Below are 12,705 nucleotides of genomic sequence, written 5' to 3'. Positions count from 1 at the left end.
GGAAAACCTCTCAATTCAGTTAGTTAGTTTGTTGTTGTTTTAAGAGTTTGCTTAGAAACACGGAGTATAAAGTCACGGAAGTCATTATGCTACGTGCTTAGAAAACTGCTCTTGTTATAACGAATTAGCTTTCTTTAGCTGTTTTGAATAAAGTTCTCTTGAACGTGTGAGTAGTTAAAAGATAACTACTATAAGATATTGTAATATTGCACGAATATCTGAGGAAATTTAAGCATTTTTGTTGTGATAACAATAAATTTTCTTCATTTTCATCAGACTTGTGCATTCATTTCATAACGAACCCGTACGCACGCAACAATTTTTGGTGTCAGGAGTGCGGTTTTTGAATGCCAATTACAAGAGCGATGGAAGACCAATTCAGACAACTGATGACTGCATTTGCTACTTTCCAAGAAAAGATGGAAGGGGCCGTTAACTCCGTTAAAGAGGAGATGAAATTCTCCAAGAATCCGTTAAGGAAGAGATGAAATCTCTTAAAGCCGAGATGTAAGCAATTGAAGCAGGTCAAGAGGAAAGAAAAGAGATATTACTTGCATAATAGAAAACAAAATTTAGGCTATGGAAGGCAGAATTGACACTGTTGAAACTAAAGTTGGACAAATAGAAGAAAGAGTTTCTTCGTTAAAAGAACAAATAGAAGAAAGAGTTTCTTTTGTCAAAGATCAAATAGAAGATAGAGTTTCTGTTGTAGGACGCGTATTTCCAAACCCTACCCCACTTTTCGAATTTTTGACGTCATGGACAAATCGACTAGTTTCGCCCAACGACTTCATATAACAGGTAGATGGGTCACCCACAGAGAATTCGTCTGCTAGGGTGTCTCCAACATATACCACGTGACTAATGCTCTTGGCGCTCTTGGGGAGTGATAGCTTAGGCTGTTCATCGCCAGTTTGGCCCGCTTCTAATATGGCAGGTAGTACTTTTTATTTCCGTCTGCTAGCAGTCAGCAGACACCGGCCTCGAATTAGGTTGTTCAATTTTTTACAATTATATTTAGATATAACTTAACCCCTTTTTTCCTGAATATTTTATCTATATTTTTAATAGTTGCTTTAAATTATTTGCACCATTGTTTAAGATGTTTAGGTTAAATAATTTTAGGAAGGAAATCTAAAATAAATAATAAAAAATTGAGATGGAAACTTTAATTTTGAATAACGTTAAAAAATTAATTGCATTACTGTTATAATATTTGAGAAGGTAAAAAAAATCTCGTTTAATTTTAATGCATTGCATCCTAAAGAGAAAAAGAAAATCACATTGTATTATGTGTATTTATGCCATTGATTGCCTTTCTTTTCTTGAGATTATATTACTGGCACAAAATTAATGCACTCTCTTTTCTTGAGATTCTATTACTGGAACAAAATAATGCAATCTTAATTACTGATTTCCACACTCATGTGTATGTCATCGGGGGGGGGGGGGATCAATACATCTTATTAACTATAAAAATTATTTTATATTGAATATGTATCAAACGGTAACAAACTTCAACTCAATATTTATTATTAGGATCAAAACGATATTACAGTTAAAAATTCTCTCACTCTCCTTTTTTTTTTTTTTTTTTTTTAAATACTATTTAAAATATGGTAAGTTTTTCACATCGCATTTTTTCAATTACAATAAATTTCTAACAGCATCGTAGATGAGACAGAATTATAATCCAGATTATTTTTATTTTTGGAACAGCTTTAGTATAGCCCACCTTCAAAGTTTGGCGAATTTGGTTTGGCGCCAAAGCACATGAAATACGTTGTTTTGAAAAATGGTTGCCATCCAGATTTTCGACGAAACTCCGTGTTTAAAAAAATGGTGGCCATCTTGATTTCACCAGAAATCGTGGATAATAGAAATAAGTTTATGACTATTATACACGGTTTTAAGAGAAAGAAATATTAAGAAATGATTAATAAAAATGATTAAGGTTAAAAGGATGTAATTTTAAAAACAATACCGGAAACCTTTAGCTATTTCACCTTTAATAAATAATTTGGTGTGACGTCACAATGTCCATGCTACGCGTAATTTGTATTTTCTCTTTAAAAAAAAATAATGAATTGTTTATTATTGTAAATTAACATCAAATTCTTTAAATTTACATTTCTGAGCTTAGGCGTAACTGAAAATAAGTATAATAAATTGTTTATATTTAAAATTATCATGATACAGTAAGCGAATTCTACCTGTTATTACAACGATAAAGAACGTCGCAGTCTCTCATACTTGTATTTCATACAGCTTCCATATTTTCAAAGATTTTTAAGCTTTAGCATTTATACAAATAAAAAAATGTTTTTTTTTAATTAATACTCTGGAACATATCAATTTTATCATATGTACAAATTAACGTTTTGTTACGTAACAACATAATCCCTTATATACCAGTAAGTAGACAATTTTCATTATTTTCTAAAAATTTTAACTTCACATTAATGAAAAACAGGTTCTTAAATTTCTAAATCACATTATATTCTTTGTAGGCAGGCATACTAGAATTCTACACATAAATAAATAAAAAATTTAATTTCTCGCAATGAAAGAAAATATTATAAGAAAATAAATACTACAAATTAGGAACACTAAGCAATGCTTCACATACACACACACATACAATGTCTCACAAAAGTGATGGGACACTTGTGCTTTACAAAAGCCAATGCAGTGCGCAATGCCGAGGTCAATTTAATAAAAATACAATTGTTTAGAAATATCAATTTAATAAAAATACAATTGTTTAGAACGGAGCAAAAAATGGCTCACATAAGCGATGGGACACTTACTTTTCCATCAAGTATTTATCCAAAAATTTTACTTTATAAAAGGTTTTAATATTTTGTTGGAATTCCTTTTACTTTTAAAACATGATTTAATCTTCTTGGGATGGATTCGACTAATTGTTTTGCAATTTCTGGAGTGATTTTACCCATTCTTCTTGAAGCACCGATTTTAATTGTTGTTTTGAAGAAATGGTGTGTTTGCGAAATTCTTTCCTGGGTTTTCTCCACACCAAGATTTTACCGTCAGAATCAAATATATTAAATTTACTCTCATCAGCAAATATAACTTCATTCCAGTAATCAGAATTCTTATTTATGTTGGATTTTGCGAAAGCCAGTCTGAGGTTTCTATTCTTTTCACTCACGAAGAATGTTTTCCTGGCTGCTCTACCGTGATATCCAGCAAATCGAATTACTCTTCCAATAGTCTCAGGATTAACAATTACTCCATATAATGCTTGTAAATCAGCAGCAACTTTGGGAGCACTCATTCTTGGATTTTTTTTAATATTTCGAACGATAATTCGCTTTAGTCCATTGGATAGCTTTGATGGTCGGCCAGGTCTTCTTTATCCTGAATCATATGATTCTTTTTATATCGTTTAATGATATTAAAAACTGTTGAATGACTCAGGTTAATGGTTTTAGCAGTTTCTCTAATAGAATTTCCACGTTCAATATGCAACTTAATAACTAATTTTCGAATTTCAGGCAAAGTTTCTTTTCGTTTAGCATTCATGGCTGCACAGAGATAAAAAAACACAAAAAATTCCAAAACAAACTGGAGAGAAATACTGCAGACGATTGCGATAAATTATTGCCAATTGCTTTGAATAAAAATAAAAACTCCAAAAAATATTTTTATTGCTTACTTCAGACGATTTTTGTTGCATAGTACGTAGTAGTATCTAATGGTGTCCCATCACTTATGTGAACCATTTTTTGCTCCGTTCTAAACAATTGTATTTTTATTAAATTAATATTTTCAGAAAATGTATGTGATGTAATAATTGTTACTAAATTTAAGTATGAAACACACCCACAAAAATTTTTACATGTTTTTTTAATTTATTTTATTACAGTTTCCTTTTGTAAAGAACAAGTGTCCCGTCACTTTTGTGAGACACTGTATTATCAAAGAACTCATATTATCAAGTGCGATTACGTTTGCAAACACTACGTATTATAATAATGAGGTAAAAGTTACTTATAGGGTCAAAGTTTACAGTTTTGCTACTGTTGAGTAGATCGTCGGGCTATCGATATATATCGTAAATCGGAAAGCATTATAAACATATCAAAACCAAAACATTAAAATACAATTTAAATGAAAAATGATGTCTTAAATATAATTCACAATTAAAACAACAATACAAATTTAAAATACACAAATGATATGTTAAACATTGCATATAAAATACGTTACATTACAGCTCGTCATCACACATTATCTCGTTTTCCTTTGTACACAACGAAATTCGCCCGAAAAACATCAAAGCTCGGTGTCCATGTACACATCCATCTATTTCCACCTTAAAAATATCAGAGAATTGCACAACCTCGGCATTGCGCACTACATTGGCTCTGCCCATGTACACATCGATCTATTTTCACTTAAAAAACATCCTATAATTGCACAAACTAGGCGCCGCGCACAACCTCGGCATTGCGCACTATATTGGCTTTGCGCATGTACACATCGATCTATTTTCACTTAAAAAAAATCCTAGAATTGCACAAACTAGGCACCGCGCACTACATTGGCTTTGCCCATGTACACATCGATCTATTTTCACTTAAAAAAACATCCTATAATTGCACAAACTAGGCACCGCGCACAACCTCGGCATAGCGCACTACATTGGCTTTGCCCATGTACACATCGATCTATTTTCACTTAAAAAAACATCCTAGAATTGCACAAACTAGGCACCGCGCACAACCTCGGCATTGCGCACTACATTGGCTTTTCCCATGTACACATCGATCTATTTTCACTTAAAAACATCCTAGAATTGCGCAAACTAGGCACCGCGCACAACCTCGGCATTGCGCACTACATTGGCTCTGCCCATGTACACATCGATCTATTTTCACTTAAAAAACATCCTAGAATTGCGCAAACTAGGTACCGCGCACAACCTCGGCATTGCGCACTGCATTGGCTTTGCCCATGTATATAGCGATCTCTTTTTACTTAAAAATCAGAAATTGAATAGGCTCTGCATTGCTCATATACTAAGAAATCTGCTTTCACTTAAAAGAAATCGGAGAATTGCAGAAATTCGCGCATAAACAACTCCATTGATTCGCGTTGGAAAAAAAAAAGTTTCTAGAAAAATTGAGCTTACTACAGGCGAATCAAGATCCTAGCCTAATTGATTTCTCAGCCGTACATTTCTTGTAAATACTACCATTCGATGACTTTTTCTGACTAACTAACCAGCATGGTATCTTACATTTTTCACAGAAAACGTTATCCTTCAATAATCGATAATCCATCAAAAATCCTCTAAAACGTTCATACTCTATTGTTAATTCATACATAAAATATCTGTTTCCAAAATTTTAGGCTTGTTTGAAAACTCCCACCTTAAATTTTCCTTTATAATCTCCTGATATTTAATTACAACATCACTAACAGCAGTTTTAGAGCAAGCAGTAACTAAACGCAAAAATATCACCTCAAGTAGCCAAAAATATATATACAAAATAGTATTCACGGTATCTGAGCGTTAAACAATCGCCAACAACAGTGTTACGAATTGTGTATTTAGATATTAATTTTAGTAGAATTCTAATTTAAAATGTTGTATTTCCTCCTGCAACGCAGCGTGAGACAAATTTTAAGAGAAATCTATACCGGAAAAGTAAGAATACAAGGCACGTGCATTAAACTTTGAGTAAACGGATATGTCGGTAATTTGTATTGAAATAGAATAAATGTAACTGACTACTAAATTAGCTGTAACCGCAATTCCATCCTCTTGTTTACATTGTGTGGGTATTTTTTGGGGAGGGCTGTGTGATCACCGAGGCAAGCGGCAGCACGATCGCTGCGCTCCGTAAAAAAGTGAAAATATTTCCTTTCCTCTTGGTGATTATCAATTAAATTTCTTTGAAAAATGTTTATTTTTCCGCTACAAAACCTATATCATTCCAATGAATTTCGGCTCCGATGTTGACGAGAATAAAACAGCGGACAATGTAAGGATGTACTCCAAAAGCCTGGAATTTTAAGATAAGTACTTTTCTTTCATCTAAACCAAATCAAATTTCTATAAATAAGTGCCTTTAAATAAATAAATCTTAATTTTTCATCAGTTTAAAGCATTAAAAAATACTTGAAATTGCCATTGCTTGTGGCTTCCTTTGTGTATCAACTCGAAACAGACGCCAGCGTTATCAGTTCACGTCTGTCAACACTTACAAATGTATGGATTAGTAATTAGGTATTTAAGGAAAAAATATGTATTTAACTATTAGCAATTATGAATTTAAACTCTTGCTCATTTAATTATTTAGCACATTCAGTTACATTTCTCATAATTCGAAACTTTTATCATGTTATTCGATGAGGGGTAGGGCTATGGCGCCCAGGCACCCTGGTGGTTAAGCACTGCAGTTCAACAAAGCCCTTAAGGAATCTCGAGAGAGAAAAAATTTTGGGATGAGAGGGATAATTTGGGCATCGCGCTATTTCCCTCTCGGATCTTCTGGATTCTCTTTTCTTTCTAGATCGCTTGAATATAGTTTCGCCTTTAAATAATATTATACCTCACCGATTTTTTCTCATACTGTTCTTTGCTATCTGTTAAATGTCCATATGTAAAGGATGGTTTATTCTTCACCGCCTTAAATGAATTTTTAGAACTATGAGCTTATATAAATAACAGTGTGCCTCATTGTGTTATATTAACATTATTTAATTAGTAATAAATTATGATAGTAAAATAATTAATCTTGTAATAAATTATGATAGTTAAATTAATAAATACTGTTTAATTTGTGTTTTTAATACATATACTCAGTAATTTACACACATAATTTACACCAAATATATATATATATATATATATATATATTTGGTGTGTGCGGTTGTGGTCTTGTATTGTATATGGTTCTATGTTGTTAGTCTGCTGCTGCTTTTTAAAAAATGTATGAAAATGTTGAGAATGAAAGTAGCATAAGTTACTTTGGTTAAATTAATATAGGTTGATCTTTACATTATGGTAACTTGGCGATTTTTTGGCGAAAATTTGGCGACCAACTCTCCTACAGCAACCCTTTATTTTTTTTCCCCCGCCGCCATTTTGTCTTCACGAAGTAAAGACATGTTTCTTTTCTTTTTATCTCCTGAACACTTCTTCCAACAATCTACTAGCCGAATTACACTTATGCTAGAAATTTTATGAAACAAAACTGCTTAATCATGACAAATATTCACTGCAAAATTAGGAAAAACTGCACAATACCATCCTCCTTACGCATTTTTAAAATAACACATACACATAAACCATGTACACGCCGACTTATTTTTACTTAAAAAAACATCCCAGAATTGCACAAAAACGGCATTGCGCACACTCTTCACTATATCCATGTACACTGCTTTTTTCTCATAAATCAGAAAAATTTCACAAAAATACATGACAATTTTCTCAATCTTTAAACCCGGTAAAAAGAACATATATGAAATTACATGATCGCGAAAAAGTATTTACCCTTTACAAATATGAACATTTCCACATATAAAATAAATAAAATATCCAAAAACTTTTACCTCTAAATCATCTATTACATTATACACGTCACCAACGAATTCATACATGAAGCATTACAAATATTTAGTATCAAATATTTAAATTATTTCCATGCACGTTTATTTCAACTTAAACGTATACCAAATTCCTACAAGCATAAAATTCACAAAATAACTATCATTTCATTAAAATATAATTAAATTCAAAAACACTACTTAAAATATAAATGAGCACATACATTAAATTAATAAAAATTACCTTACAATCCTAATTACTTTAAACTAAATCACTGCTAATAACAATTTTCCCAATAATACCAAATTCCTTTCCACCTTACATTTACAACAATGCATAAAAATAATATCCTCAAATAATTAAAAATACTAACTTACCTAATCTTCTTCAGAATCTTGATTACGTGGCGGATACACTTTTCTTCCTTCTGTATCAGAATCTTTAAAATCATACTTATCTTTCAAAGCAAGATACCAGGTAAAATAAATAACATAATAAAACACCTTTATTTCTCTCTCGCACAACCTTAAAAAACATTTCTTACTATCCTTTTCAATACCACTAAATACCCATTTCGAGGGCCATGGGATCCAAAAATTCACAAACACTATTTCACACAACACAGAATAAAGCCAAATACAAAATTCCCAGATTTTTCCCGATTAAAGAACAGTAATTCGTCCATTAATATCACATGACATATCCCATGATGTCTCATTTCCCTCACACAAAATAATGCGTAATCAGAACTGAATACTACTCACATTCTTAACAAAGTCTAACTAATCTAATCTTCTTCCGAATCTTCCTTACATGGTGGATACACTTTTATTATGGATTCAATAAAATTACTGGACGATTTTTTTTCCGAATTTGATAAAAAAAAATTCTCTTTATCACATCTACAATTCACTTTAGACAGCGCCATACAATCCCAAAATTATTCAACCCTACTTCACACAACACACAATGAAGCTTAATACAAAATAATATACATCCACAGATACTTGTCCAAATTCCCCCCTTTTCCGATTAAAGAACCGTAATTCGTCCATTAATATCACATGACATATCCCATGATCTCTCATTTCCCCCACACAAAATAATGCCTAATCGGAACTGAGTACTGCTCACATTATTACCAAAGTCCCAGGTAGTAACCTTTATCGCCTCCAAAATGTCGCCAAACTACCAGTTACCATATTGTAAAGATCAACCGTAATTTTTATTAATTGAATGTATGTGCTCATGTATATTTTAAGTGGTGTTTTTGAATTTAATTATATTTTAATGAAATGATAGTTATTTTGTGAATTTTATACTTGTAGGAATTTGGTGTATGTTTAAGTTGAAATAAATGTGCATGGAAATAATTTAAATATTTGATAATAAATATTTGTAATGCTTCATGTATGAATTCGTTGGTGACGTGTATAATGTAATAGATGATTTAGAGGTAAAAGTTTTTGGATATTTTATTTATTTTATATGTGGAAATGTTCATATTTGTAAAGGGTAAATTATTTTTCGCGATCATGTAATTTCATATATGTTCTTTTTACCGGGTTTAAAGATTGAGAAAATTGTCATGTATTTTCGTGAAATTTTTTTAATTTATGAGATAAAAGCAGTGTACATGGATATAGTGAAGAGTGTGCGCAATGCCATTTTTGTGCAATTCTGGGATGTTTTTTTAAGTAAAAATAAGTCGACGTGTACATGCTTCAGTGATATTTTAATGAAATGATAGTTATTTTGTGAATTTTATGCTTGTAGGAATTTGGTTTACGTTTAAGTTGAAATAAACGTGCATGGAAATAATTTAAATATTTGATACTAAATATTTGTAATGCTTCATGTATGAATTCGTTGGTGACGTATATAATGTAATAGATGATTTAGAGGTAAAAGTTTTTGGATATTTTATTTATTTTATATGTGGAAATGTTCATATTTGGAAAGGGTAAATACTTTTTCGCGATCAGGTGATTTCATATATGTTCTTTTTACCGGGTTTAAAGATTGAGAAAATTGTCATGTATTTTCGTGAAATTTTTCGAATTTATGAGAAAAAAGCAGTGTACATGGATATAGTGAAGAGTGTGCGCAATGCCATTTTTGTGCAATTCTGGGATGTTTTTTTAAGTAAAAATAAGTCGGCGTGTACATGGTTTATGTGTATGTGTTATTTTGAAAAACGCGTAAGGTGTATGGTATTGTGCACTTTTTCCGAATTTTGCAGTGAATATTTGTCATGATTAAGCAGTTTTGTTTGATAAAATTTCTAGCATAAGTGTAATTCGGCTAGTAGATTGTTGGAAGAAGTGTTCAGTAGATAAGAAGAAAAGAAACGTCTTTACTTCGTGAAGACAAAATGGCGGCGGGGAAAAAAAAATAGAGGGTTGCTGTAGGGGAGTTGGTCGTCAAATTTTCGCCAAAAAATCGCCAAGTTACCGTAATATAAAGATCAACCAAAATTACCTTACAATCCTAATTACTTTAAACTAAATCATTGCTAATAACAATTTTCCCAATAATACCAAATTCCTTTCCACCTTACATTTCCAACAATGCATAAAAATAATTAAAAATACTAACTTACCTAATCTCCTTCAGAATCTTGATTACGTGGCGGATACACTTTTCTTCCTTCTGTATCAGAATCTTTAAAATCATACTTATCTTTCAAAGCAAGATACCAGGTAAAATAAATAACATAATAAAACACCTTTATTTCTCTCTCGCACAACCTTAAAAAACATTTCTTACTATCCTTTTCAATACCACTAAATACCCATTTCGACGGCCATGGGATCCAAAAATTCACAAACACTATTTCACACAACACAGAATAAAGCCAAATACAAAATTCCCAGATTTTTCCCGATTAAAGAACAGTAATTCGTCCATTAATATCACATGACATATCCCATGATGTCTCATTTCCCTCACACAAAATAATGCGTAATCAGAACTGAATACTACTCACATTCTTAACAAAGTCTAACTAATCTAATCTTCTTCCGAATCTTCCTTACATGGTGGATACACTTTTATTATGGATTCAATAAAATTACTGGACGATTTTTTTTCCGAATTTGATAGAATTTGATAAAAAAAAATTCTCTTTATCACATCTACAATTCACTTTAGACAGCGCCATACAATCCCAAAATTATTCAACCCTACTTCACACAACACACAATGAAGCTTAATACAAAATAATATACATCCACAGATACTTGTCCAAATTCCCCCCTTTTCCGATTAAAGAACCGTAATTCGTCCATTAATATCACATGACATATCCCATGATCTCTCATTTCCCCCACACAAAATAATGCCTAATCGGAACTGAGTACTGCTCACATTATTACCAAAGTCCCAGGTAGTAACCTTTATCGCCTCCAAAATGTCGCCAAACTACCAGTTACCATATTGTAAAGATCAACCGTAATTTTTATTAATTGAATGTATGTGCTCATGTATATTTTAAGTGGTGTTTTTGAATTTAATTATATTTTAATGAAATGATAGTTATTTTGTGAATTTTATACTTGTAGGAATTTGGTGTATGTTTAAGTTGAAATAAATGTGCATGGAAATAATTTAAATATTTGATAATAAATATTTGTAATGCTTCATGTATGAATTCGTTGGTGACGTGTATAATGTAATAGATGATTTAGAGGTAAAAGTTTTTGGATATTTTATTTATTTTATATGTGGAAATGTTCATATTTGGAAAGGGTAAATTATTTTTCGCGATCATGTAATTTCATATATGTTCTTTTTACCGGGTTTAAAGATTGAGAAAATTGTCATGTATTTTCGTGAAATTTTTTTAATTTATGAGATAAAAGCAGTGTACATGGATATAGTGAAGAGTGTGCGCAATGCCATTTTTGTGCAATTCTGGGATGTTTTTTTAAGTAAAAATAAGTCGGCGTGTACATGGTTTATGTGTATGTGTTATTTTGAAAAACGCGTAAGGTGTATGGTATTGTGCACTTTTTCCGAATTTTGCAGTGAATATTTGTCATGATTAAGCAGTTTTGTTTGATAAAATTTCTAGCATAAGTGTAATTCGGCTAGTAGATTGTTGGAAGAAGTGTTCAGTAGATAAGAAGAAAAGAAACGTCTTTACTTCGTGAAGACAAAATGGCGGCGGGGAAAAAAAATAGAGGGTTGCTGTAGGGGAGTTGGTCGCCAAATTTTCGCCAAAAAATCGCCAAGTTACCGTAATATAAAGATCAACCAAAATTACCTTACAATCCTAATTACTTTAAACTAAATCATTGCTAATAACAATTTTCCCAATAATACCAAATTCCTTTCCACCTTACATTTCCAACAATGCATAAAAATAATTAAAAATACTAACTTACCTAATCTCCTTCAGAATCTTGATTACGTGGCGGATACACTTTTCTTCCTTCTGTATCAGAATCTTTAAAATCATACTTATCTTTCAAAGCAAGATACCAGGTAAAATAAATAACATAATAAAACACCTTTATTTCTCTCTCGCACAACCTTAAAAAACATTTCTTACTATCCTTTTCAATACCACTAAATACCCATTTCGAATTCAATTTACTTACGGCCATGGGATCCAAAAATTCACAAACACTATTTCACACAAGACAGAATAAAGCCAAATACAAAATTTCCAGATTTGTTCCCGATTTCCCTCCTTTTCCGATTAAAGAACCGTAATTCGTCCATTAATATCACATGACATATCCCATGATCTCTCATTTCCCCCACACAAAATAATGCGTAATCGGAACTCAGTACTGCTCACATTATTGCCAAAGTCCCAGGTAGTAACCTTTATCGCCTCCAAAATGTCGCCAAACTACCAGTTACCGTAATGTAAAGATCAACCTAATGCTCAATGTATAGAATTAGAAAATATCATGAACTAAAAAATTGATACCTGGTTAAACGAAAATAGAAGAAGTTGCAATATACATTACATATAACTGCAGGAAAGATCGGATATGAAGAACTGAAATAATGTTCATTAGCAATCATAGTAAATCATCCATGATTGCTTGATTTTATCCTCGCAATTTTATACAAATATACTAATTTTGCGTAAGAAGCTTTGATAG

This window comes from Stegodyphus dumicola, chromosome 5, assembly GCF_044657685.1.
Source record: "Stegodyphus dumicola isolate Sdum_Otavi_A_Nest chromosome 5, ASM4465768v1".
Taxonomy (NCBI): Eukaryota; Metazoa; Arthropoda; class Arachnida; order Araneae; family Eresidae; genus Stegodyphus; species Stegodyphus dumicola.
The sequence above is the reverse complement of the archived record's forward strand: the minus strand, read 5'-3'. Positions refer to the sequence as shown.